Here is a 27,781-nt window from a genome sequence, read left to right as displayed (position 1 = left end):
TATTGAAGGGTCTTGTTTTCTTATCCATTTAGCCACTGTTTGTCTCGTCACCAGTGGATTTAATCCATTGACATTCAGTCTAATTATTGATAGGTATGAATTAATTGCTGTCATTATGTTAATTGTTTGTGGTGCTGTTTGTTTCTTTGTTCTGAATGCCTTCTTCTGCTGAGTTCATGTTATTTGTGTTATTTCTTGTCAGTTTCTTCTTAGTTTTCAGGTTTCCTTCTTCTGATTGGACCTTGATTTTCATGGTAAATTGTGAAGTATTAACTTTCTTTGGGGTTTTCCTATAGTCTATTAATTTTCCCCCATGTAAGACAGTCTATTGTATCCTGTAATCTACCCGACATCCTCACCACCTGGATCTCTGTTCCCATATTTTCTCCTTATTTGGCACTGTTAATATTTTGATCTTTGGTTGGCCTCACAGGTCTTGTCAATTCACTGCTGTAATTTTGTTCTGTTCTGAACTCTGCTATCTCTTGACTGAATTCCAGGTGTTGTTGCCATGGCTGTCAATCTGTGGTTGTTGTCTGTTCTTGCTGGTTTTTATTCCAAAGACCTCCCTTTAGGATGTTTTGAAGTACTGAATTTGCTTTGATAAAATCTCTTAGCTTTTGTTTATCCTGAGATGTTTTGATTGCACCATCATATTTGATTGATAGTTTTGCTGGATAGATGATTCTTGATTGGCAGTTCTCTTTCTTTTAGGGTTTTATATATGTCTCCCCACTGCCTACTTGCCTGCATGGTTTCTGCTGAGAAGTCAGCACTTAATCTGATTTGCTTGCCTTTGTAGGTAACACTCCTCTTTTCTCTGGCTGCTTTTAGCATTCTCTCCTGGTCTTTGCTTTTGGAGAGCTTGATTATGATATGTCTTGGTGATTTTCTTTCGGGGTCTATCCTTCGTGTAGTTCGTTCAGCTTCTTGAATGTTTATCTTCTCATGCTTTAAGATGTTAGGGAAATTTTCCTTCAGCAGCTCTTCGACTATTTCCTCTGTGGACTTCTGTGATTCATCCTGTTCCGGGGTGCCAATAATTCTTCAGTTATTCTTCTTGATGTTGACCAGCATGAATCTTAGGCTTTCTTCAGATTTTTGTTTTATCCTTTTTTCTACTTGCTCTTCTATCTTAGCAGTACTGAGAGATTTGTCCTCCAGCTCTCTGGTTCTGGCTTTCATCTCTTCAATTCTATTTTCTTTTTCCCTTTCAGTGTATTGTTCATTTCTTATGTTTTATTATTAATTAATATTAATCTGTACCTCTTTTTGCAGGTTTTGAATTGTTTCCAATGTTGTTTGATTGCCCCTGTAGCACTTTCCTGACTTCTTCCTTATTTTCCTTCACCCTTTTAGGAGCATTTGAATTTGTTTCCATGTTATTCTTCTGAATTCCTTCTCAGGCAGATCCAAAACCTGCTGTTCTTCTACTGGAAATACTGTGTCTGCCTCTAATTCATTTGTCTGTTACTCTTTTTTTGTTGTTGTTTTTTTAGACTTGTTTTGAGATCTTTTGTTTTGTTTTCCTGGATATTTTCAGTAGTTAGGTGGATTTTTAATGCTTAAAAGGATGTATGTTGCTGTGTTGTTAAACTTGCTGAATGTGTCTTGATGGATATGATCTGGAGATAGGCTTCCCTTTTCTCATGTAATGTCTAGCAGTTGGTATTGGCTCCTGTCCCAATGGTTAGCTATTATAGGGAATGATTGTAGCTTGGCTATATCGCCATGATTGCTCTCTCTTCTTGGGTAATGTAGAGAGAAAAAGCTCCCACACCTAGGAAAAAAAGTGTGATCAAAAGGACCAAAAAAAGGAGCAATATAAAAGCAGAGACAAAAACCACCATTCCAAAACAAAAATAAAACTGTAGCTGCCTAACCAGTGGCAGGAGTAAAGAGTCCTGCCCAGGTCAACTTTAGGGCTGGGTCCTAGCTAGATTCAGAAGCCATAAGCAGCTGCCATGGGACCAATGGGGATCCTCCTCTCCATGCAATGGGAAAACTGTGGGCTCAATGCTGGACCCTTTGGGGGTGCATGCCTACCTGCCTGAAGGTGGCTGTGCTGGGCAGAGAGGACATGACAGGGAAGAAGAGGAAAAAAATGTGTAGAATCCCCCACTTCTCTCTATCAAATGTCACTGCACAGGTTTCATTGTGTCAGTATGGCTGTGGCCCAGCTCTCTGAACACAGCCCAGGCAGGAGTGCTCCGCAGGCAGAGTCCTGAGCCCTGATTGATTCCGGAATCACAGTATTTTCCTTGCTACAGTGATTTTTTTCATCAGTGGCTGTGGTAAACTGATGTTCTGCACCTTATACTAGATCCAGAGCTCTAGAATAGCTACGTAAAAGCACCTTCTCTGGATTTTTGGCACCTCCCCCACGGATCTCATCTTACCTGACTCTGCTTGTCCCACTTCCAAAACTGTTAGTTTATTCTTAGGCACTCACCACTTGCCTCCTGGTAGGAGATGAGCTTCTCTATTCACTGGACATGCAATTCAATTCAAAATGGTTTTAGCACACGTTGTTTGTAGATGCTGTTCTGGCAGCCGGTATTGGCTCTTGCCTAATTGGTGGGTCTCTAGAAGGTATACCTGTGGCTTGGCTGTGTGGCCACAGTTGTTGTCTACCATGTAATATAAGAAGAAGGAAAATCAAGAAACGAAACCAAAACAAAAAACATCAAAACCCAGCCCATACAGCAGGGGATGGAATTTGATAGGTAGAGACAGAAAGTTGTTTTCCCTGCCAATAGGTAGTGTTATTCAGCACCTACTGGCCTCCTGCATTCACAGCCACCTGATCAAGTTTAAGTTGGATATGCTGTGTTCAGAGGGTGAGCCCACACAGATTGCCTGCCTCCTTTCCTTCTCTTTTATTCCCCCTCTACTTCTTGTATCCATTCAGCCCCCTCTCCTAGTGAGAGTCAGTCTAGTTGGCCAGGATTGACTTTGCAGATTTGGATTCAAGCCCAGCCCAGTGGGTTTATTGCATATAGCTCCTTCATTAGCTTGTGACCTCCAAATACCTCTGACCACCATGAATGTGGGAGATTCCCTGCGGTTGTACATTGGTAAGAAAACAGGAAGAATAAATAAATTGTAACTTTGTCTTTGGAGCCACAGGTAGGTTTTTGCCATTCAATATGTTTTCTTATCTCTAAAGTTGTTCACAAACTTTCATGATGGCTGCTGCTGGTTCCAGCCAGGTTCCATCAGCTTCCACTTCTTGTCAAACACCTCATCTCTTGCTGTGTCTGTTCTAATTGTCTCCCAGTGAACAATCAATCCACTTTTCCATCAATTTCTCTGGAGGACAGAGTTCCAAGACCATATTCTGTATCTGACTTGGTTTTCCATATCCTTGCAGCTGAGAGCCCACACAGCCTTCTGGCAAGTCTGCCATCTTTCTTCTTTACCTTCTGTTTGCTTTTTGTCATTTTATTTATCTCTTACTCTACATGAAAAGCACACATACAAAATAACTTGAATCCTCTGAGACCACAGTATTTAAGTTCCTAAATCCCCCTTTTCATCCAAATTCCTTGAATTTTTTTCTGCTTGGAATATGACTTTGCTGTATTAAGCTGTTGACACACATATGTGAGAAGGTTGCTGAACAGGCAGTTTGGGGAGCAGAAGCCAATAATTTCCTTCTCCCTCTTAATATTTTCAGAGTCCCTATTCCTACCTCGGGAGCACAGTGGCTTCCAATGATAAACACTGGACTATGAACCACAAGGTCCATGGTTCATACCTGCTAGCTACTGCATGGGAAAAATAAAGCTTTCTGAACCTGCAAAGATGGTAATGGCATCAGAAATCCTAAGAGGGTCACCATGAGTTGGAACCAACTCAACAGTAATTCCTGCCCAAAGCCATTCCTTCCATATGTGTTTTGATATCTCTTAGCATATCTAAGCATTACCCATCAAGGAAAGTGTGGGGGGCTTATGACAGTTGTCCCAGTAACTCCTCATTCTCACAGCAATCTGTACTTAAGGTCCAGCAATTCATTAAAATTACCTTTAAGAACCCCTACCAGGAGACTATAGTGGCTTCTGGTCGAGATCGATCTGGATTAATATACCTGTTTTATTGTATAAGACGCTCCAGATTTGAGGGTTATGGTTTTCCCTATAACCTTAGTTTTCTGATACATACAAGAAAGTTCAGTGGTGTTTTTTTGAAATTTTTGTTTTTGTTTTTTTTCTCAGTTTGGCACTTTTCTTGTGACAATTCCAAACCCTTAATACATCAGAGCTCAAAGTGAAAGGTCCTCCACCTGTCTTTTGAACTCTTATCTCTTCTACTTTCTCAGGAAGTTTACCTAGAAACTGTAGTTTCCAACCTTAGCTGTGCATTGGAATCATTGAATAAATTTTTTAAATGACTGATTGCTGCACTTCTCCATACCATGTGATTTAATTAGTTGGAGACTGAGAAACATTGCTCTAATGACTACATACTTTCTAGATCAGAGTGTTGTTTTTATTTCAAAATATCAATGTAATCACATCAGCTTCCTGCTTAATACTCTTCAGTGGCTACACTGCTTTGAAAATTTTTTTTATTTGGTTTGCAAAATTATAACATCTCTCTTTGCCTATAGATTAATCTAAACATTAAGGTATCAAGAACATAATAATTAACAAGACAAACCTTGGACCTTCAGTACAGGCTTATATTTGTGTTGCAGTGGATATGGACACTACATAAACAATACATTCTATCTCAAAAGCTTATCCTAAAAATCAAATAGGGCAATGGACTTGAGAATATTGGAAGTACTGTTGCTATTTTAAGTAGGAAGAAAGAAAGTCTTTCTGATGTAGTGACATTAAAGAAGAAACTTAAATGAATGAGGATGCAAGCCACTTAGACATTAGGAAAAGAGTTAAAATCTGGGGGAATAACAAGTTCAAAGGCTCAACAAGGACACCCAAAAAGGAGAGCAACAAAAGGAATGTGGTATCAAGAGGTTGTATATGAGATCATGAAGCACATAAATATCTCTAGGCAATGGGAGGGATTTTAAATTCCATTCCAAGTAAGATGGACATATCAACCATTGAAGAATACTATGTCATACTAATTAATATACATTAAAGTCAATTTCAACTCCTACAGACCCTTTATAGGGTTTCTGAGAAGCTGCAGGTGATTTTGAAATAATGACCTTGTAGTTCGCAGTCCAGTGTGTATCCTACAGTGCCACACCAGGTGTCCAGTAAGAGGCAGCAACTAGCAAAATAAAAGTAGTTTAAAGAATTATATACTGGATGTCAATTGAAGAAAACAAAGAAAGAAACAAAATTATTAAGATCCTAGATATACTAATAATGGAGTTCTGGTGTGGCACTGTGGGCTAATGCGTCAGACTGCAAAGTTGTTCAACTGCAAGGCCAGTGCTCACTAGCTGCTCCTTGGAAAACCCTATACAGGGTTGCTATGGGTCAGAACCAACTCGACGACACTTAACAACAACAGCAACAACAGATATATAAGTACTGAGAAATAATCACTGACTCTATGAATGTATAATATTAATATAGTAGAATGTACAAGAGCCTGGTTGTGGTACATTTAAAAGAAAAAGGGGAGTTGTGCTTCTGTTAATGATAAAGCACACAGGGACTCACAGGCAATGGGAAGAATTTTAATTTTACATCTAAAACTATTGGGATAATATTTCCACAGATAATAATGTCAAAGTTTGAGCAAAGTATAAAGTAGTCAGTGATAAGGGGAACAACCAAAAATTACAGACTGAAGAGAAGCTGTCACTTGTAAGAGGGGAATTACTTTATGCCAGAGTTTGCATTTAATAGATTTCTCCTAAATCAAGTGAATTTAGATGGAAATTTAGATCAAGAGATGAAAATAACAATGTGCCAGTTGAATAATGCACTGGATGAGTGTCAAGGTCCTATGTCGGGGTCCCGCCTTGACAAGGAAGTGTGGATGTCACTTAAAAGGGAGATCTGGCGGCGAAAGTGATAGAGAAAGAGAGAGACGAAATATATACAAAAAAGACAGACACACAGATATGATGCAAGCTGGCAGGTAGACAGATCTGCAAGCAAATTGCCTAGCATTGCACAGCATTGCATGCAGAACTCACTCTACCTCAGCCTTTTATTCTCTTTTTTAGGGAGGGATTTGTTACAAAGGAAGGATGTAATTCACTCAGGGAGGATGTCACAAAGGGAGGATGTGTTTAAGGCAGGATACGGAACTGAAATGTGATTAATCATTCAAAACAGGACATAATGATTCACAGGAACAACTTTTAAGATATTTTCATAGTTTTTCTTAACAATCTAACATTTTTATTTTTACAGAAAAAAGGTTCAATCAAGCTGTTATATATTAACTTTTAGGCTTAAATGATCTAGAGTAGCAATGTGCGGTTTCTTAAGGATACATAACATAAAGCAAGGTTCCTGAAAGGAGCCAAGCTTTCTCTGTACACTTTGCAAACTTTTGTTTGTGAGCAACATCTCAGGCACCGGGCTTCATTTATCTATACCTAAAATGCTACATTGTTCTTAATATTCCTATATACTTTCAGGAGGAAAGAGAACAACTGGGTTAAACTGATTATATTCAGAGGTGGTTTAATGGGGCTGCCACTGATCAACCCAGGGTCTGCGTATGCTGTCCCCAGCAGATGAGACTAAAGAATTTCTGAAAAATAAAATTTCTAAAGCATTGGTTTTAAAAGAGAGAGAGAGAGAGAGTGAAATTGAAGACATAATAGGAACTACCCAAAATTGGAGAGAAAATAAGCTACCTAACATCAGTGAGTTGTAAGATAGCTCCAAATAGTCAGACTTAGTGTACATTGTGATTCCCCCAAAATAGAATGGCTAATAGAAAAAGTATTTAAAGAAATGTTGGCATAAAGTTATCCAACTTTGATGAAAAATGTTTACCTAGAAATCTGAACTTAATGAGACTAAATACAAGTTGTATAACTGCACAAATTGAAATCATAATCAAATTACCTAAAACCAGAGATGAAGAAAACTATCTTAAAATAAGTTAGAAGTGAAAATGAGCTGTAGTAAATACAAAGGAAGCAAGATAAAGATGAAATCAAATTTCTTTTGAGAAATCAGGTAAGTGAAAAAGTAGTGGGACAGCATCTTTAAAGTACAAAAAGAATAATCTGCAAATCAATAATTCTATACCAAGAGAAAATATCATTTAAGAAGGTGGGGTAGATATAGAAAACCTGAAAGAATTCACAATCAGTGGATTTTCACAACATAAATTATTAAAGGAATTCTTTCAAACAGAAGGAAAATAGAATCAGGCAAATACCTAGATCACATAAAGGAATGAAGAATATTAACAATGATAACTACATTGGTAAATATAAATCTTTTATTGTCATTATTTAAAACTATTTAAGAGACAAAAATGAATTTGAAGCAAAAATAACATATTTTAGAATCGAAGTAAAACATATAAACACAACACCATAAGAAACAGAAACAAAGAAACAACTATACAGAACCAATTGTTGTTGTTGTCAAGTCGGGTTCCGACCCATAGCGACCCTGTACAGGGTTTCCAAGGCTGTTAATCTTTGTGGGAGCAGAAAGTCTCATCTTTCTCCTGCAGAACAGCTGGTAGTTTCGAGCTGCTGACCTTGTGGTTCGCAGCCCGATTCATAACCACTAAGCTACCAGAAGGTAGAATTCAATAAATTAAAAATGTCTACTATAATTGTTAAAGGACTTAAATAACAAAACAATGATTTATAACTAGTAAGTCAATAAAAAACCAAGGCTCTAACAAGGAAAAAATCAACAGTGCCAAACATAAAATGCAAGCATTACAGCTACTCAATACAAAATGAGCCAAATTAAATTGGAAAAGGAACAAAGAACTGATGGTACTAATTGATAACAAACAGCATGAGAATAGATTCAATGCAACCATACTGATAATCACATTCACTATTAATGGTCTAAAACAAATCTTAAGCACAGAGAGAGGAAGAGAATCAATTCAATAATACAAGAAACCCACGTTAAATATAAAAATACAAGCATATAAGTAAAAGAATGTAAATGATACGTAAATACAAACTAGAAGAAAATTGAGTGGCTAAGTTAATATCAAGGAAAGTAGATTTTAGATTTTAGCAAAGATTAATATGAGGAATGAAAAGTGTCATGATGATGTAGTCAATTCTTCATGAAGACATAACAAATCTAAATGCTTATGCAACTAAGGATGTTGTTGTTGTTAAGTGCCATTGAGTCGGTTCAGAGTCATAGTGACCCTGTATTGGGTTTCCGAGGAGTGGCTGGTGGGTTTGAACTACTTGCTGCCTTTGTGGCTCCAACTGACCATGTAGTCTAGCATATTATCCTGCAGCACCGCACAGAGATTCAAAATATATGGTGCAAATATAAACTGACACTATCGAAGCTTCAAATACAATGAAAAATCTTCCAATCAAAAAACTTTCTGAATATATTTTTCATTATTACCATAATCAAGAAGACTTGAAAATAATCACAATAAAGACAAGTTCATAGTCACAGCTGTTGATTTCGCTATCGCTCTCTCAGTAATACAACTGTTGTAGATGCTGTTGAGTTGGTTTCCAAGGCTGTAAATCTTTACAGGATCAGAAAGCCTTAACTTTTTCTTATGGAGTAGCTGATGAATTTGAACTGCCAACCTGTGGCTACCACTACAGTGCTTTTCCTACCATTAGCAGTGTTGCTTCAATAATGGAACTAATAGACAAAAAAGCAGTTCCAGCAGCTGAAAATCAGTTTTGCAATTTTCGTGCTCCATGGAAACCCTATACAGGGTCGCTATGGGTTGGAATTGACTCAATGGCACTTAACAACAACAAGAAGAAGAATACTATCACTATGACTAAAGTGATATTATAAAACTACCCAACAATACACACATACTCTTGTTTGTAGTGCACTGATAACTACCTATATTGATCCTAGTCCAGAATGTTGTTAGGTGCCACTGAATCAGTTCTGACTCATAGCAATCTTGTATAGAGTTTCTGAGGCTCTGTATCTTTGAAAGAGCTTCATTTTTCTCTTGCAGAGTTAATGGCTGGCTAGAATCTCCAAACTTGTGGTTCACAGTCCAGTATTCTACAGATCCACCTGACTCCCCAATATTCCAGAATAAGACCACAATTGGAAATAAAAGCCTACAGATTTTATGGAAAGAGGAAACATTTTATATTCACTAATAACATTATCCTATGCATAGAAAATCCAGTAGATTTCTTTAAAAAAAAACAAAAAACTACTTAAACTGTTAAGTTTAGCAAACTTGCAGAATACAAGGGTATAATACACAATTCAACTGGATTTCTGTATGTTAGTAAAAAACACGACCATTCACTTACCAGTTAGTCATAATATGGTGGTTTGCATGTTGCTTTGATGATAGAAGATATACCACAAATATTGCAAATACTACCAGGATCACCCATGGTGAATAGGTTTCAGTGGAGCTTCTAGACAAAGGCAGACTAAGAAGAAAGTCAGATCACTTCTGAATGGTTAGCCACTGAAAACCTTTTAAATAGATATGCACATTGTCTGATATATTGCTGGAAGATAAGCCTCTCAGGTTAGAAGGCATTCAAATTATGACTGGGAAAGAGCTGCCTCCTCAAGAAGAGTTCATCTATCTTAATGACATGGATGGAGCAAAGCCTTCAGTATCTTCATTTGCTGATGGAGCGTAACTCAAATTATGTAGAAGTAGCTATAAACATTCATTAATAATCAGAACATGGAATGCACAAAGTATGAATCTAGGAAAATTGGAAGTCATCAAAGTGAAATGGAACATGTAAAGATCAACATATTAGGCATCGTTGAGCTGAAATGGACTGGTATTGGCCATTTTGAATTCAACAGTACTATGGTTTGCTATGCCAGGAATGACATATTCAAGAGGAAAGGCATCATATTAATCATCAAAATAACATTTAAAGATCTATCTTTAAGTATAATGCTGCCTGTGATAGGATGACTTCCATATGTCTACAAGGAAGACCAGTTAATGAAACTTTTATTCAAATGTTCACACCAACCACTAAAGCCAGTGATGAAGAAATTGAAGAATTCTACCAACTTTTTCAGTCTAAAATTGATCAAACATGAAATCAAGATTTGTTGATAATTACTAATGATTGGAATATAAAATCTGGAAACAGATGAGGATCAATAGTTGGAAAATGTGGCCTTGGTGATAGAAATGACACAATGTTGTTGTAAAGTGCCACTGAGTCGGTTCCAACCCATAGTGACCCTGTATAGGGTTTCCGAGGAGCAGCTGGTGAGCTTGAACCACTGATCTTGCAATTAAAACTGCTTTACAGTCTGGGATATTAACCCACAGCCCCACACCAGGAAATGACACTGTTGTTGTTAAGTGCCGTCAAGTCGATTCCAACCCATAGCAACCCTGTATAGGGTTTCCAAGGAGCAGCTGGTGAGCTTGAACCAACAACCTTGCAGTTCAAATGACTTTGCATTCTGACGCATTAGCCCACAGCACCACACCAGGACTCCAGGAAATGACACTGGAGATCACATAATAGAATTTTTCAAGACCATCGACTTACTCTTTGGAAATACCACTTTCATTAGCATAAAGAATACACATGGTTCTCACTAGAAAAAAAGACACAGGAATAAAATTGACTATTTCAGTGGAAAGAGATGATGGAGAAACTCTGTATCATCAGTCATAGCAAAGCTAGGTGCTGACAGCAGAATAGGTTATCAATTGCTCATGTGGTGGTGGTGGTGGTTATGTGCCATCGGAACCAACTCACAGCGACCCTGTACAGGGTTTTCGAGGCTGTCAATCTTTACAAGAGCCGAACACCTCATCTTTCTCCCGCGGAACATCTGGTAGTTTCGAACTGCTAACCTTAAGGTTCGCAGCCCGATTCGTAACCACTATGTTACCAGAGCGCCTATCAATTGCTCATATGCAAGTTCAAGTCAAAGCTGAAGAAAATTAAAACAAATTTATGAGATCCAAAGTACAATATTGAGTATAGCTCATTAGAATTTAGAACTTATTCTAAAAATTTATTTGATAGCTTAAACACTAATAACTGAGAACCTTCTGCATTGTGGAGTAACATCAAGGACATGACATTAAGAGACAAAAGGTCATTAAAAAGACAAGAAAGAAATAAGAAAATTGATGTCCCAAGAGACTTTGAAATTTGCTTTTGAAGTTGAATAGATGAAGCAAATGTAAGAAATTATTAAGTTAAAGACCTGAACAATGGATTTCCAAATGCAGTTTAAGAAAACAAGGTTAAGAAGTGTAGTTCAAAGACCTTGAGTTAGTGTTCTCTTAGCATTTATCAAGCAGAAATAACTGAATACAAAATTAAAGTACCTTGAGTTGAAATATTGAAGGATTTTATGTTCTCTGTGTAAAATACTGAGTGGTGCAGAGAGCATCAAAAAAAGATGAAAGGAATACACAGAGTCACTATGCCCAAAACAAATTAGTATAAGTTTAAGCCTTTCAGGAAGTTGCAGATAATCAAGAAGCAACGGCAATGAAGGAAGAAATCCAAGCTGCCCTAAAAGTCTTCGCAAAAAACAAGTATCCAGGAATTGGGAATATACCAAATGAAATGTTTCAACCAATTTATGCAGTGCTAGAAGCATTCAGTAGTCTATGCCAAGAAATTTGGAACAGATCTATATTTATGACCACTTCAAAGAAAGGTGATTAACAAAAATGTGAAATTATAAAGCAATAGCGTTAATATCACACACAAGTAAAAGTTTGCTGAAGATAATTCAGAACTATTTTAGCAAAGCATCAATAGGGCACTGTCAAAAAGAGCATTTCAAGGCCTATCTTGAAGTATAGATTTACAACCTCAGAAACCCTATGCAAGGTCACTATGAGATGGAACCCACTCCACGGCACATAACCACCACTACCACAAGGAAGGAAGACCAGTTAATACCATTAGTATTAAAATTTACCTACCAACCACTAAAGGAAATGAGGAAGAAATTGAAGAATTTTACCAATTTCTTGAGACTGAAGTTTCACTCCACATAACGTCCTCCAGGTTCTTCCATGATATGCAATGATTTGCAGATTCATTGCTATTCTTCAGTGTTGCATAATACTCAATTGTATATGTGTACCAATGTTTGCTCAGCCATTCCTCTGCTAATGAGCATCTAGGCTGTCTCCCTCATTCTGCTTGTTTGAAAAAAAGCTGCAATGAACGTGAGTTTGCATATGTTTATTCATTTGATGACTCTTGTTTCTTGAGGATATATATCAATTAGTGAGATTGCTGGATCATATGGTATTTCTATTTCTAATAATCTGAAAAAGTGTCATAACATTCCCCACAGCAGTTGCACCATTTCTCAGTTCAACCAGCAGTATAGGAGGGTCTCGTACTCTCTGTATCTTCTGTAGCATTTGTTGTTTTCTGTTTATTTTGTTGTTGTTCTAGCTTATTTTTTAACATTGCTATTCTGCTCCAGTAAAGATTTATAGCCTCGGAAACCCTATACAGGGTTGCTATGAGTCGGAACCGACTTCATGGCACATAACCACCACACCAACAACATTAATTGTGAGATAAGATGATATGTCATCATTGTTTTGATTTGCATGTCTCTAATGGTCGCTATGGGTCGGAACTGACTCGATGGCTCTTAACAACAACAACAATGGATAAAGGCACTCAACAACAACAATGGCTAATGATCCTGAGCATTCTTCATATGTTTGTTGGCCACCTGACAGTCTTCTTAGGTGAAGTGTCCATTCATGTCCTCTGTCCATTTTTTTAATTGAATTATTTGTCTTTTTCTTATTAAAGTGATGAGATGTTTTCTAAATTTTAGACAGTCGTCTCCTGTTTGATAAGTCACTGTCAAAATATTTTTCCAGTCTGTGGGTTCTCTTTATACTCTTTTGACGAAATCTTTTGATGCACATAAGTTTCTAATTTTTAGGAAGTTCCAGTCATCTATTTTATCTGCTAATGTTTGTGTATTTACAGTTATGTTTGATAGTGTATTTATGCCAGGAATCAGAGAACCTAAATTTGTCCCTAATTTTTCATTTATGTTGTTTATAAATCTTTACAATATGGAGGCCTTTAATCCATATTGAGTTTATTTTTGTACAGGGTGTGAGATATAGGTCTTGTTTCATTCTTCTGCAAGTGGATTTCTAGTTTTGCCTGCACCATTTTTGAAGAGACTATCTATTCATCACCTAATGTTCTGGGGCCCTTTGTCAAAATTTAACTGAACATAAATGGATGGATTTACTTATGGGTTCGTAACTCTGTTCCATTAATCTATGTACAGTAGAAGGTCATTGAGCATTTACTGAGTCCGTGCAATATTTTGTTGTTGTGGTGGTGGTTAGGTGCCATTGAGTCAGTTCCAACTCATAACCACCCAGTGCTTAACAGAATTAAACTCTGCCTAGTCCTGTGCCAGTCTCATAATTGTTGTTACGTTTAGCCCATTTCTGTTTTGACTGGGTCAGTCCATCTCATTGAGGGGTTTCCTCTTTCTCACAGACCCTCTTTTCCAAGCCTGTTTTCCTTCTCCAAGGACTGGTCTCTTGTGACAACGTGTTTGAAGTATGAAAGACAAACTCTTGCTATTCTGGCTTCTAAGAAGCATCTGACTGTATTCTTCCAAGACAGAGTACACTAACTACAATATACAATGTCTTAGAGATATTATCTTCTGTTTTTAACTTTGTACTCCCTTGGGATGGACTCATGATGTGGGAATAAGTACTTAGACTTGGTATCATTCTGAGAATGTTGTATGTGTTTTCTGAGATACAGTAAATGAGTACTGGTGCTTCCGTCTTTAAGATCTGTGATTCAGGTCATGGAATTAAAGGAAACAGGTGTAAATGTGATGAGATTAAGCATAAAACCTGTACATCTGAATTAGAAGTATTAGAATCAACTCATAGTGTATTTTATAACTATAAAAATAATTTCCTAATTGCGTTCACTCAAAGTCTATGTTGTTGCTGTTAAGTGCCATTGAGTCAATTCTGAATTATTCTTAGTGTCTGGATTGTGGCCTCTAGAGAGTTTGAAAAATGTCTGTTTTCATGTATAAATGGGACCTGGAATATCTTATCAAACCAGAAATTAAAGAAGCTATCAAACACTACTAGAGTCACATCAAATCATCTGCGGTAGCTTCCACTGGCAATGATGATATAATTTGGTCATCATTAAGGATAATAACCCTAAAAAATGGAAAACCATAAGCTATGTTTAAATCTGTAAATTCAAAAGAAAACTAAGAAAAGCCCTCATTTGTCACCTTGGAGGTTGTTAGGAAAGAAAGAATTCATTCTATCAAAGAAAGGAAAATAAAAGGGCATCTAATATTTATCCTGCCTTTTCTATATTTAGGTAGCGTTATCACCATTTTGTAAGCTTTAAGAAAATAATAAGTCTAGGAAATGATCATCAATGGCTGATATCATCACAAATAGAGAATGAGAATTATGTCTTCACGATGGAAATATGTCATATAATCTATGAATTATTGTTGTAGAAAAACATGAACCTAAATGTAGCTAACCTTCCAGACATCACTACCAATTTACGAGAAAGACAAGGACAGAAATACATGTTAAATTACACTACAGTAGTTCAAACAATATTTAGAAAATTCTATATGACAAATAATCCAGTTTTTTTCCCACCAATGAACTGCAAGGAGTTAAAAAAAAAAAAAAGAAGAATGGTTAAAATCATAAATTAAAATATTTAATACATAAATAAAAAATATTTATGCATGCAACCTATTTCAAACAAACAAACAAAAAAAATCTGGCAATCAGGAAACTTTAAAAAGTGCTAAATATTCCAAGATATTTTTGTTGTTATTAAGTGCAGTTGAGTCAGTTTCGACTCCTAGTGACTTTGTATAGGGTTTCCTAGGAGCAGCTGGTGGGTTTAAACTGCTGACCTTGTAGTTTACAGTCCAGCATTGATCCTATAGCACCACACCAGAAATCCTAGTAATTTGAAGATACTAAATTCTTAATTGCTTTTATGTGTGATTAGGGTAATATACTGATGGTTTTTCCTCGCCCATATCTTTTAGAATACTGGAAATATTTATGGATTAAAGAATATAACATGGTGTCTGATATCTACTTTAAAATAAAATAAATCAATATGGGGTATATAGATGAAGCAAGGTTAGCCATAAATTGATAATTTTGGAAGTTTAGTGATGGGCTCACTGGATTTTATTATACTATTATCTCTAATATTTTTACAATATGGTTTAATAGTATAATAAAAATTAATATGAGATGAAGCTAAACCAAAATTCAACCTTTAAAGTAAAATAATTAGGAAGATTTTATTCCCAAAATATATTCACTACAAACTGCCAAAAATAACAAATTTCTTCAGTGCCTTTTAGTAGATACTTATAAATCATTCAATATTAGACTCGAGGCATGGGTACGGGGACAAACAAATGTGAGTGATAGGAACCTACACCAATCGGAAATTGAACATAAATGAAGTGCAACTGCCTCTGAAATGATAATTCTTGTTTATGGCAAAGTAGAATTGGATTAACAAACACCACCTCAGGATCAGAACTGTTTTGCAAAGCAAAGTACACTAGCAAACAAATATGTGAAAGATGTTTACCCTTTAGGAAAATACGGCATAGGTAATTGCAACCAAGCTCTAAGCCTGTTTGCAAACAGTGATACTATATTTTCACTGCTTTTCAGATTGTGGTCTAAATATTTGACATCGTTAATGTCTTTCAAAGATATTAAATGTTGTAGGCATGTGAGAAAGGTCATATATCATTTCTGATTTGTTGCCAACATTGCTTGCAAATGTGCACTTGTGTGCAACTATCTTTAATAAACTGCTGGCTTTCCTGCTTTTTATTGGCACCACTTCTGAGAGCTGTGAATGGAAAGGTATCTTAATATATCATGTTAAAAAATAAGTCAGAGAAAACTCTAAATCACTATGTTATTTTAAACAGTTGTTACTCATTAGGGAGGAAAATTAAGAACACAAAGTAAAAATGTCTCCTACACAATAAGCACTGGACTGCGAACCACAAGTTCTGTGGTTTGAGCCTGTCAGCCACTCTGTGAGAGAACCATGTGCCTTTCTGCTCCCGCTAAGATCTGAGAAGCCTTGGTAACCCTGTACAGAGTTTGCTATGAGTCTGAGGCAACTCAAGGAGACTTAGCAAAACAAAACAAAGCAAAACAAAAAAACCCATATCTACTCATTGAAGCAAACACAAAGTGGAAACTGGTGTGTTTCTGGATTGCCACTCTGCTCTGCTCAGCCTTGTAACCTGAAATCAATGAGCTAAGTCAAGTTGTCTCCTAGGTATTTCTTTGCATGTTTTAAATTTCTTCTAAAAGGAATAAAAGCAATCAAACTCAATTGTCACATCACCCAAGCTCAGGAATATACTATTGGTAATCAGTGTTGTATGAATGCTGTGATCTGAGCGGGTCTCATTATTACTAGCCCCTTATGAGATCTATAGGAACTCCTGAACAGCCAAAATGATTAGGTGCTTTGCTACTAACAGAAAATGTGGCGTTGACAACCACCCAGAGTCGTCTCAGAAGAAAGGCCTATAATATACTTCCAAATGTTCAGTCATTGAAAACCCTGTGGAACACATATAGGGTGACCAGGAGTCAGAATTGATTTCACAGCAACTGATTTTTTATTTTTTATTTAATAAAATCAACATTCCTATATTCACATCCCTACTCACAAAAACGACCAAACCAGGGCCATTGATTATATGAGGATGTCTCAGTGTAACATTGCGAGAGTTAGAGCTTTTGAGATGTAAGCAAACTGAATTGATGGTAGGTGAACTGGTCACTGTGTAAGAACAGCCGTCTGACATAGATGCTAGGCACCATTCATTTCTAAGCCTTATAAGGGTTTTAAATGCTTTTGGAAATGTATTAGAGCTATGAACTATTTCTACCTAAAATATGTGTAATGAACAAATTATTAAATAATAACATGGGCTCTTTGGCCCTTTGTGCCCATATATGTTTTAAAATATTGTTGTACTTGTTTGGTGCCAATATGTAATGTCCAACTACAGCAACCTCATCTGTGCAGGGTAGGGCTGTGTTCCACAGGGTTTTCCATGGCTGTGATCTTTCAGAACAGGCAGCCTGGCACGTCTTTCAAGGTGCTTCTGGGTGTTTTTGAGCTGTCAACTTTTCATCTACTACTCAAGGATCTAGTCATTTGTGCCACCACCTTCTGTATTGGGAGAAATCTTTAAGTGGATAATGCTCATGGTTTTTGTCTACTTTATGACTGTATTAATTTTTAAGGAAAGTTTTTCAAATAAAGGGAAAAAAGATATTTTAAATTAAGTAGCCATCTTGCTACAAATTACACTATCTCTAATTAAGCCTAATGTCCCTGAAATAATGAAAGTGAGATAACTATATAGTATTTTAATCTAGTTTTCATGAGAGTCAATAATGGAAACAAATCCACGCACATCAATAACACCGTGTTTACTGTGGCTTGACTAGGATTTGTTAAATCCATTCTTGACATATTTACTAAACTTATTGTCATCCACTTCTGTTCCACTTTTCCGAATTTCGGACATTTCACTTCCCCACTGAGCTTCTCCCCCTATTCTAGAGCTTTCCTGGTATTTCAGCCTTCCCTCAGACAAACTTCTACAACATGCAATTATGTGTGCAGTCAGACTCATAATTTTAGTTCTATTGTATGCTGTTAGATTTTCTTTCTTGAGTGTATATACCATTTCCTTAAATACACGGTATTATTCTAGATCACTGGTCAAATTTCATTTTGTTCTGCTTTCATATTAGGCTTAGAACAAAACATTGGATTGCTCAAATTATTCAATATAAACTTGTTGAATAACTCCAATTTTTAGAGTCTGTTTATAATGATTTTATCAATCTTTTGATACACAATAAGAGCTCAGTGAGGTTAATTGAAAGGACAATGTCTTGAAAGGGAACTACGTAATAAGGAGTCACTTTAGTTCAACATGTAAGTATCAATGGTAGCTTGTTGTTAGATGCCACTGAGTTGGTCCATCCATAGTGACCCTCTGAACACAAGAACAAAGCACTGCCTACTTCTGTGCCATTCTCATAATTGCTATGTTTAAGGCCATTGTTGCAGCCATTGTGACAGTCCATCTCATTGAGGGTCTTCCTTTTTTGCTGCCCTTCTACTTTACCAAACATAATATCCATCTCCAGGAACTGGTTCATCCTGAGAATATGCCTAAAATACACAAAGCAAAGTCTTGCTGTCCTGACTTTTAGTGAACATTCTGGCTGTACTTCCAAAACAGATTTTGCTTATGTTTCTGGTAGTCTTTACCAAGATCATAACTTAAAGGTATCAATTCTTATTAGCCTTCCTTATTCATTGTCCAACTTTGACATACATATGAAGCAACTGAAAATACCCTGCCTGGATCAAGTGCATCTTAGTCTTAGAAGTGACAGTTTGATGCTGAGTTTTTATTCATATATTCTAGCACCTCAATTATTTACTCAGCCTGGAGAATAAGTATGGTGAAAGTATAAAACTCTGATGCACACCTTTCCTGATCTTAAACCACACAGTGTCCCCTTCTTCTTTTCAAACGACTGCTTCTTGGTCTATGTACAGGTTCTGCATGACTACAATGAAGTGTTCTGAAATACCCATTCTTTACAATAAACACCATAATTTGCCATGATCCATGGAGAATAATGACTGCATATTCAAGTACACAACTTTCTAGTGTTCTTTTCTGTCAGCCAAGTTCCAGGTCCTCGTTTGAATAGGGCTTCAATTTCTGGCAGTTGCATGTCAATTTACTGCTGCAACCATTTTTTATTTACTTTCAGCAAAATTTAACTTTTGTGTGTTTACTGTTGAATCATCTTTCTTTGGACTGGGCACTAATATGGATCTCTTACGATCAGTTGGTCAGGTAGCTAGCTGTCTTCCAAATTTCTTGGCATAGAATACTAAATGCTTTGTTGAAACAATTCTATGGGTATCCCATCAATTCTTGATATATTGTTTCATGTCAGTGCCTTCAAAGCAACTAGAGCTTCTTCCTTCTACACCCTTGGTTCTTCATCATGTGCTACTTTCTGAAATGATTGATCACCAATCAAGTCTTTTTAGTACAGTGACTGTATATTACTTCTGTCTTCTTTAGATGTTTCCTGTGTAATCCAATGTTTTTCCCATATAATCATTCAATATTACAACTTGAAGCTTACATTGGGTCTTCAGTTCTTTCAGTTTGAGTTATATCAAGCATACGCTTCCTATTGGGAATGCAAGCTTAGAAAGCTAAAACTCATAAGAATTATAATTAAGGACTACTATAAGAGTGAATGACCAATAAACCACATTCTATCAATGGAGAAAAGATTGAAGTTGTCAAGGACTTCATTCTTCTTTGGTCAACAATCAACACTCGCGGAAGCAGCAGTCAAGAGATCAGACATCGTATTGCATTGGGCAAATCTGCTGCACAGGAACTTTTTAAAGTGTTGAAGAGCAGAGATGTCAGCTTGAGGACTAAGGTGCGCCTGACCCAAGCCATGGTATTTTCAATAACCTCATATGGATGTGAAAGCTGGACAGTGAATAAGGAAGATCGTAGAAGAATTGATGCCTTTGAATTGTGGTGTTGGAGGAGAATACTAAAAGTGCCATGGACTGCCAAAAGAACCAATAGATGTATATTGGAAGAAGTGCAGCCAGAGTGCTCCTTGGAGGCCAATATGTCTCTCATACTTTGGACATATTGTCCGGAGGGAACAGTCGCTGGAGAAGGATGTCATTGCTGGGTAAGGTGGAGGGTCAGAGAAAAAGAGGAAGACCCCTAATGAGATGGATTGGCCAGGTGGCATCATTGATGGCATCAAGTGTGGCGGCGGTAGTGAGGTTGGCCCAGGATCGGACATTGTTTCGTTCTGCTGTGCATGGGGTCGCTATGAGTCGGTTCCGACTCAATAGCACCTGACAACAACAACAATATAAGAGTGAATGATTTGAAAAAAAAAAAAAAGACTGATGAGAGAAAAACAAACACAGTTTTAAAGATTTTTGAACTAACATTTAATCACTAATGATACATGAAAAGGTCATTTAGTATTTGTTTAAAAATAAATTTTGTTTTAAAATGTTAAAGCAATAAAAATTGTTTAAAAATTATTTTCATCTTATTTAACTAAAGGAATAATTTTAAAAACCAATTGTGTTGATTTCAAAATAGTTGTAGTTGTTTAGTATAGTATCCACCCAGATTTACTTAAATGGCCCATTGTTACCTTAGAAGAAAGGACTTCCTTTCCTTCTTTATGAATAGTCTGTTGCTGCTATATTAAGCAAGGGGTCAGCACCACTGAAGAATTTAGAGTCAATTGTGAATTCTCAGCTCAGTGTCTAATTAGAGGTAGTCTATGGAATGCCTGCCTTATTTACTTTGGAGTCATTGGGGTATTTCATTAGTCTCAGTTTTTATCCTGTAACTTCATTCATAAAATATGTTTCTTATCAAATAGCTCCACTGGCAATATAGATCACAAGCCCTCTGGATCCTGCTGGTCATGTGATCTCTCAGTCACAAAATAGAAGGTCACAATTCCTCCACATAATAACACTTTTAACTCTATTACCACACTAAGAACACCATGAAGGGCAGAAGAAGGAAAAAAGTAAAATACTATGTTGTTTATCAGATAAATTAACGTTTGTAATTAAGAAAAAATGTTTAGCATCATAGAAGTTAAACAACAAATTTTATTTATACATAAACTGATCAGAGATTTGGTCCATACTTTTTCTGGGAGCAATAGAAAAATGCAACTCAGAGCAGTTTTAAAAAGAGAGATTATAATGTCATCTGTAAGTTGATGATTTGAGCACATGTTCAATTAGAAGAAGAGATACACAAGATATGATAAAAAAAAAAAAAAAAAAAAATGCCTTCCAGGCAGAGCAACAATGAACTGAATGCAAGACATAAATATGGCTCAATAACATAAAGGCCAGAAGGTAAACCAGAGAGATAGTCATTGACATGGTATTGCCATCTAATATGCAACACCTCCCAGCTATCCTGGCACAACAGAGCCATTGCTAGTATTATGGTGACATGTGAGTGGTGGTTTGGTCTTTCAACATTTAAATAATGTCTCTAAGTTTCTGTTATTCTAATTTCATGTTACCAAAAAGACTTTTGATTGCTAATTTGGCTTTTTAACTGCCTTGATGCTGTGAAGGACACGCTCTAAATTTGGACTTATTCATTACCTTGTATGACTTTAGTTTTTCCAAGACTTACACTCATAACATTCATAGTGTTGCATACAACATCAAAAAGAACATATCAAGATCTGTCTTGAAGTACAATGCTGTCTGTGACAGGATAATATTCATATGCTTAAAAGGAAGACTAGAGTCCTAATGGGGTACTCTGGGATAATGCACTGGACCAAAATGTTGGTTTGAACCAGAAAGTCAGCGGTTCAAATTCACCAGTTGCTCCTCAAAAACTCTGTAGAGACCCTATGAGTCAGAACCTACTCAGTAGCACTTAATAACCACAACAGCATGCTCATAATCTGAATTTTGATTCTAGATTTTTGGGGGGTTTTTTGTTTTGTTTTTTTATCTTTGTTTTTATTTTCTTTCTTTGCTTATTTAAAGGCATTTCCACTGGAAATGTTGGGAATCAAATGATTAGATGCTTTTCTTTCAGGATTATGCCATCTGACCTTAGAAGAAGGTTCTCCTTTGCTCCCTTTCTAAGAATTATCTAAAATACCTCTTTGTTATTGTTCAAGGCAGAAAATGTAAATCCAATCTAAGTGACTTTGTAAAAGGGCTGTATCAAAGGAATCCGGATCTCTAGGCATCTAGGAAAATAGTAACTCTGCCCCAGGACCTGTCAGCCACTGCCAAACACCTACCAAATTCAATGGTTTAAAACAAGTAGTGTTGCCTATGAGTCTATGAGTGGAGTGGGATTTGAATGATATGGGCAGCTCTGCTTTAGGCTATGGAGACTGAAGTGTCTTTACTATTTTCAGTTCTGTCAATTGGAACAACCCTCCTCCCTGTGTCTTCCATAGTCCCTTGGCCAGCAGGCTAGCTGGGACATGCTCTTCTCATCACTAAAACAGAAGCACAAGAGGGAAAATGTAATAATTCTAAGCCCTTTGAAACATTGATTCAGGACTGGCACATTATTTGTTCTACTTTGTTCTATTGGCTAAAATAAGTCAAACAGCTAAACCTTATGTCAAGGAGCCAGGAGATACACTCAACTCTTTTAGTGGGAGGAATGACAAAGTTACGTGGTAGAGAATGTAGAATTTGTGTTAAAAATGCTATCTATCATATATGGCCATTTACCCAACTTGAAAAACCAGTGGCCTCAGGAACAACAGCAGGAGCACTTCTTAAACTTTTATTCCAGTATTATGATTATTCTGACCCAGTCATACATCTGTACCTCATTTTTATTTATTTATTTGTCTCTTAGTTCAAATCCTCAAAAGGAAGAATCTGACTGGATCAACGTGGCTTGTATATTGGTTTCCTTGGGAGCCAGAGGCACTTTCTGATCTAAACTAGTACTCTTGAGAGAGGATGTGAAACAGATGCAGGGATAAAATATCCAGAAGTGTTTTTTTTGGTTGTTTTCTTGGTGGTCTTCTTGGCTGCAAATCATTTGGCTACTCCAGGCAGCAACCTTTTCTTGACATGTGCACACTTTCTTTCCATAAGTTTTAGAATCATGGAAAATTGTTTCATGATTATTTACTGACCACCTGACCATGACTAGAGAATGATCTTACCTGTGCTTCAACATATGTTAATATATTTCATGGGATAATTTATAACCTTGATCACTGATCATTCAACTCTACCACAGTTCCACATTTGCCTTACCAATGGGCCCGATTGGTGTTAGAAGACAGAGAAGTAGAATTTGGATGAGTCAGCCCAGTTCTTAGAGCTACACCCCAAAGTAAACAAGTAGTTTGCCTGGCAATATTTGTTCTTGCATCATTACTTTGAAAAAGCAAATTTTCCATCTCTAACTTGCATTACTTAGAGAAAGACAACAATCCCAGGGAAAAATGAGGTCAAAATCACAAATAGAATAGATTTTCCCCTCTCCTAATATAGTGCTTCTACTGTTGTTCAAATGCAAAGCCACTCACAAGATACATGGAACATTTGAATGTGTTGATAGAGGGTAGAAATGATCTATCAAATAAGTTGGCAGAGTACATTTCAATCTATTGCCATTATCTTGAAAGAAATGATGCCATTTCAGTTGGCAATTTGCAGAATGAGCAATGAGCTGCAGGTCCTATTTAAGGTATGATTTTCCTTATGGGAAGACACTGGAGAGAGAGCAGAGGAACCCTAAGTGTGAGCCTCCTTCCATCTGAGCCAATTATGGAAAACACAGACATAACCTAATGTCTAAGCGCTAGGTACATGATATATTGTTATTTTGTTCAAGGGCCTTGAGGCAAAAGAAAAATCAAAATAATTTTTACAATAGCACCTGTTTGAAAATAAGCAATTTATTCTATCCTTATAAAATATTTATGGCTTTTAAATGGATGTCCTTGAATAATGCCATTTCATTTCTGTTCTCCACTGAGGTTAGGTTAGTTAGAGAAAACTCTAGACCTATTTTCCTGTTAATTAAATACAGGTCCAAGACTTCTGTGAAAAAGCAGCCACCCAATAACTTTATTTACTAAACTTCATTCTTAGGTATTCTGCCTTAGTAGTTGTACAAGCAATGGTCAATGCATCATGTCACCCTATATTGAATAGGAAGGAATCACTTCTATGCAATAAAATAATTTGATTTTCATCAAGAAAATGTATTTCAAAAAACCCAAGAGATTGAAGGAAACTATTACTTTTTATTACCCATATCATAATGTTCATCTTAATTACTGCTAAAGTAGGTTCACAGAGGTAGTCTAATTGAATATATAACTTTTTAATTGAAAGGGGGAAAAGTATGAGTCTTGAGCTCTAACAATACGTTGTGACTCAAATTTAATCTTTTCCTTCCAACAAGCTGTCCTGGGAGAATTGAGACTCTTAAAAATTGTCAAATATCAATAATATATAAATACAGTATTTTGGAATTTGAATAAATGAGTTCGTGTTGTATTTTTTATTACAACTAGGTTTACAGCCAGCTCAAAATGACAGGATACTGAGGCTAATGTAGTAATGCAGGAGAGACTCTTCTCACCTCTGCCTTTGAAATTCTGCTTCCGGATAAGAAAAACCACCAGGAAAATAAGTGTAGTTGTGACCCTCTGTCAGCATCTCTAATCCTGAAGAACAGTATAGATTTCTACCGATCTGCTTATGATGCTTTGGCAGAAATGGGAATTAATCAGAACATAAGAAGTCCCTTATAATATTAAATCATAATCTTATATATATATATATCTACAAAGAGCAGTTCTGGTAGTGTAGTGGTTAGGAATCAGGCTGCAAACTGCAAGGTCAGCAGTTCAAAACTACCAGCTGTTCCACGGGAGAAAGATGAGGCTTTCTGCTCCCATAAAGATTTACAGCCTCGGAAACCCTGTGCAGGTCACTATGAGTTGGAACCGACTCCACGGCACATAACCACCACCACCATCACAAAAAGCAGTTAATGATATTTCTATTCTTTTGTTTTGTTTTCTTGTTTCATTATTCATTATTACCAAAACATAGAAACAACAATATTTGCCAGTTCAACAATTCAATGAAAACCCTTAGATGAATCATGTTGTGTAACTATCACCAAGATCTGTTGCCAATTTTCTATTACCATAAATAGAAATTCAGTGTTTACTAAATAATGATTCCCTTTTTATTCCTCCCTCCCTATTGCCTCAGGTCAACCTATTTTTGTTGACTAAACTGTCAGCTCCACCACTTGCTTGTCAGTTTATCTTACTGTGGTGATGTGTGTGTTGCTCTGATGCTAGAAGCTCTGCCATCATTGATTTCACTATAAGTAGTGTGTCAGACTGCAAAGTTGTTTGAATTGCAAGGTCAGTGGTTCAAGCTCACCAGCTGCTCCTTGTAAAACCTATAGAGAGTAACTATGAGTCAGAATCGACTTAACGGAACTTAACAAAAACAACAACAACAGGACCACCTGTGGTTGATAAGTTTCAATGAAGCTTCCAGACTAAGACAGACTAGGAAGGTAAGTCAGACACCTTCTGTATGGTTGTTGTTGGTGTTGGTGGTGGTGGTGTGCTGTGGAGTTTGTTCCAACTCATAGTGACCTGCATAGGCTTTCTTTATGTTGTTGTTGTTGTTAAGTGCCATCGAGTTGGTTCCGACCCATAGCGACCCTGTACAGGGTTTCCGAGGTGTAAATCTTTACGGGAGTAGAAAGCCTCATATTTCTCCCGTGGAGTGACTGGTAGTTTTGAACTGCTAACCTTAAGGTTTGCAGCCCGATTCATAACCACTATGCTACAGAAAACCATATCTTTCTCCCATGAAACAACTGGTAGTTTTGAACTGTTGACCTTGAGGTTAGCAGCCCAATACATAGCCATTACGCTACCAGAGCTCCTGAATGATTAGCCACTGAAAATCTTTGTGGCAGAACATAGTCTGATAATGCTGGGAGATGAGCCTTTCAGATCGGAAGACACTCAAAATACGAATGGGGAAGATCTGCCTACTCAAAAGATTTACCTTACCAATATAAATGGAGAAAAACTTTTGGGAGATTCATTTACTGATGGAACCCAACTCAAAATAAAAAATAATTGTAAACATATGATCCACTAATGATATGTTAGAAGTATGAATTTGGTATGTTAGAAGTATGAATTTAGTAAAATTGGAAGTTATCAAAAATTAAATGGAACACATAAAGATTGATATTCTAGGCATTAGTGAGCTGCAATGGCTGGCCTTGGACATTTTGAATCAGACAATGATATGGTTTTCTATGCTGGTATGCTATGATTTACTATGCTAGGCATTGCATTTATCATCAAAAAAAGCATTTCAAATTCTGTCTTGAAGGGCAATGGTATCTGTGAAAGGATAATATCCATACAACCACAAGACCAGGTAATATCACTATTATTTAAATTTATGTTCCAACCACTAATAGTGAATGATGAAATTAAAGAATTCTACCAACTTTTTTGGAATTTTGTTGTGGCATGGTAGGATCAGCACTGGACTACAAACCAAAAGGTCGGCAGTTCAAACCTACCAGTTGTTCCTCAGAAATCCTATACAAGGTCTCTATGTGTTGCAACTGACTAGACATCACTTAACAACAATGGAGTCCTGGTGTGGCACTGTAGGGTAAAACACTGGCCACAAAGTTGTCTTGAACCATTAGATCTGTGTTTCAAACTCACTAGCTACTCCTTGGAAACAATAAATCAGAACGGACTCAATGGAGCTTAGCATCAACAACTTCTTCAATCTGAAATTGGTCAAACATGCAATCAAGATTCATTGATAACTACTGCTGATTGGAATCACCAAAAGTGAAACTTGGAAACAAAGAGGAAGGATCAGTAGTGGGAAAATATGGTCTAGGTGATAGAAGTCATGCTAGCGATCACATGACAGAAGTTTACAAGGTAATTTATTCATTGCAAATAGACATTTTCAACATAAAAATCACTTACACATGGACCTCACCAGACAGAATGCACAATAATCAAATGTACTACATCTGTGGGAAGAAACAATGGAAAAGCTCTATAATGTCAGCCAAAACAAAGCCAGGAACTGACTGGAACAGACCATCAAGTGCTCATTTGATCAAAAGCAATTTAAGACTGAGGCTGAAGAAAATTGAAACAAACCCATGAGATCCAGAATATTACCTTGATTAAATTCTGCCTGAATTTAAAGGCCACCTTAAGTACAGATTTGATGCATTAGACACTAAAGATCGAAAACTAGAAAAGCTGTGGGATGACATCAAGAACTTTATACATGAAGAAAGCAAAAGATCATTAAAAAGACAGGAACTTAATGACCAAAATGAATATATCAGAAGAGACTCTGAAGCCTGCTCTTGAGCATAGACAAGCAACTAGAAGAAATGAGGAAGTAAGAGAGCTGCACAGGAAATTTCAAAGGACAGCTCAAGAAGATAAAATCAAATATTATAATGAAATTTGTGAAGACCTGGAGTTAAAAAACCAAAAGGGAAAAACACATTGAGTATTTATCAAATTGAAAGGACTGAAGAAAAAAAATCAGTCCTCAACATGAATATTGGAGGATTTTATAGGCAAAATATTGAATGATACAGGGAGCATCAAAAGAAGATGTAAGGACTACACAGAGTCACTGTACCAAAAAAAAAAAAAAAAATGATACTCAATCTTTTCAAAAGGTAACTAACTAATGAAGAAGTCCAAGCTTCACAGAAGGCATTGGTGAAAATCAATCCTAAGTAATTGAGAGAATACAAATTGAAATGTTTCAACAAACAAATGCAGCACTGTAGGCACTCATTCTTCTATGTCAAGGAATTTGGAATATTGCTATGTGGCCAACTGATTGGAAAAGATAAATAATTGTTTCCATTCTGTGGAGAAGTGACCTAACAGAATTCAGAAATTATTAAGAAAAAAA

This window comes from Chrysochloris asiatica, unplaced genomic scaffold (genome assembly GCF_000296735.1).
Source record: "Chrysochloris asiatica unplaced genomic scaffold, ChrAsi1.0 scaffold00016, whole genome shotgun sequence".
Lineage (NCBI taxonomy): Eukaryota > Metazoa > Chordata > Mammalia > Afrosoricida > Chrysochloridae > Chrysochloris > Chrysochloris asiatica.
Note: the sequence above shows the minus strand (reverse complement) of the source record.